Source organism: Cherax quadricarinatus, chromosome 1 (genome assembly GCF_038502225.1).
Source record: "Cherax quadricarinatus isolate ZL_2023a chromosome 1, ASM3850222v1, whole genome shotgun sequence".
NCBI classification, from domain to species: Eukaryota; Metazoa; Arthropoda; class Malacostraca; order Decapoda; family Parastacidae; genus Cherax; species Cherax quadricarinatus.
Window position 1 is genome coordinate 5,452,204 of NC_091292.1, and position 1,972 is coordinate 5,454,175.

The 1,972-nt window shown below is 41.0% G+C and overlaps 1 protein-coding gene and 1 pseudogene across 4 annotated transcripts in view; one reads left to right on the plus strand and one right to left on the minus strand.

The window, feature by feature from the left end:
* LOC128691001 (5S ribosomal RNA) overlaps nt 1–26 on the plus strand; it is a 98-nt pseudogene extending 72 nt beyond the window's left edge.
* LOC128690837 (uncharacterized) overlaps nt 1–1,972 on the minus strand; it is a 480,921-nt gene that overhangs the window by 231,441 nt on the left and 247,508 nt on the right. The window lies entirely within an intron of this gene.

The following is a 1,972-nucleotide window of genomic DNA, read 5'->3' on the forward strand; positions in this document are numbered from 1 at the left end:
TGGGTGACCGCCTGGGAACACCAAATGCTGTTGGCATTAAACCTTTAGGTGGCCCGGTGGTCTGGTGGCTAAAGCTCTCGCTTCACACACGGAGGGCCCGGGTTCGATTCCCGGCGGGTGGAAACATTCGACACATTTCCTTACACCTGTTGTCCTGTTCACCTAGCAGCAAATAGGTACCTGGGTGTTAGTCGACTGGTGTGGGTCGCATCCTGGGGGACAAGATTAAGGACCCCAATGGAAATAAGTTAGACAGTCCTCGATGACGCACTGACTTTCTTGGGTTATCCTGGGTGGCTAACCCTCCGGGGTTAAAAATCCGAACGAAATCTTATCTTATCTTATCTTACCTTATTATTATAATATAAAGGTTATAATATTTTCTTATTATTCTATAATGAAGATAACATCTTATTATCATACTAAAACCACTACTACGCGAGGGCCATTAAGACTATCTACAATACGAGGTTCATTACTAGGAATAAGGTAAAATTACTTGTGTGCTAGCTAAAAAATAAAAAAATCATTCCCCTCCTTTTCCGTCGTTACATTCATTAGGTACCTTCTGGCTGTCTTCTTGAACTGGTTCATGCTATGACTGGCTTTGACATGTGCGGGCAGTCTGTTCCATTCCTTTATTGCTGTACAATAAAAGGTGTTTGAAGCCTGGCCACTGACTGTGGACAAAAAAAAAAATCCAAAAAAATTTACGGAACCTGTATTCCCTGGAACGCAGGCGGGAGAGATACATGATTATATACACCTGGAAAATCCTAGAGGGACTAGTACCGAACTTGCACACGAAAATCACTCACTACGAAAGCAAAAGGCTCAGCAGACGATGCAGCATCCCCCCAATGGAAAGCAGGGGTGTCACTAGTACGTTAAGAGACAATACAATAAGTGTCAGGGACCCGAGACTGTTCAACTGCCTCCCAGCATACATAAGGGGGATTACCAACAGACCCCTGGCAGTCTTCAAGCTGGCACTGGACAAGCACCTAAAGTCGGTACCTGACCAGCCGGGCTGTGGCTCGTACGTTGGTTTGCGTGCAGCCAGCAGTAACAGCCTGGTTGATCAGGCTCTGATCCACCAGGAGGCTTGATCACAGACCGGGCCGCGGGGGCGTTGACCCCCGGAACTCTCTCCAGGTAGACTCCAGTCATGACGGCCAGCGCCGATGTCACCATACATGATATAAATGACTGTAATTCCTTGTAGAAACGTTGTAGGACATTGATTCTTGCACCATTGTGTAGCCAGGGAGTTAAGCTATTTTTTCTATACCAATAACTCAATTTCCATAATTTTTCGATTTTTTTTTTCGCTGGCGCGCAGCGTCTTGTGGCCGCATCAGCATCCACGCCGCCTACACCACTCACAATTAATAAAAAAAAAATATTTTAAGCCAATATCTGACACTAGGCTACAGAGTCTGGCATGTAAAATGACAATTAAGTTAGTTTGAAAATGTTCTTCATATAATGGTTTTGTTCAACGTTTACAGAAATATAACAAAATATCAGTGACTAAAAGGCATCAAGGTACCAAACCTTTAGTATTTATATAATTATAAAAAAAACGATTTTAGGGATATTTTAATACAATTATTTTAAATATAAGTCTTAATTAGTTTTATATACATTGATTTAATTCCGGTAAACTCTGTGTGTTGTCAAAGCTTCGGTTTATCCAAGTCAATATAGATGCTTCATCTGTATAACCCTTGTGGTTTAGCGCTTCTTTTTGATTATAATAATAATAGATGCTTCAGAAACCTCCTGTAATGCCCTTTATAAGATCCACCTATATCTAGGTGACGTGTATTTGTAGGTCTCCTGTTATTTATGTCAAAAATAATGTTGAATTGTTTATTACGAACAGAAAATAATTTCCATATTTAATTGAAACGACATAACTCGTCAAGTAATATTAATACAAGTAACTATGCACTGTATGATCCTTGTG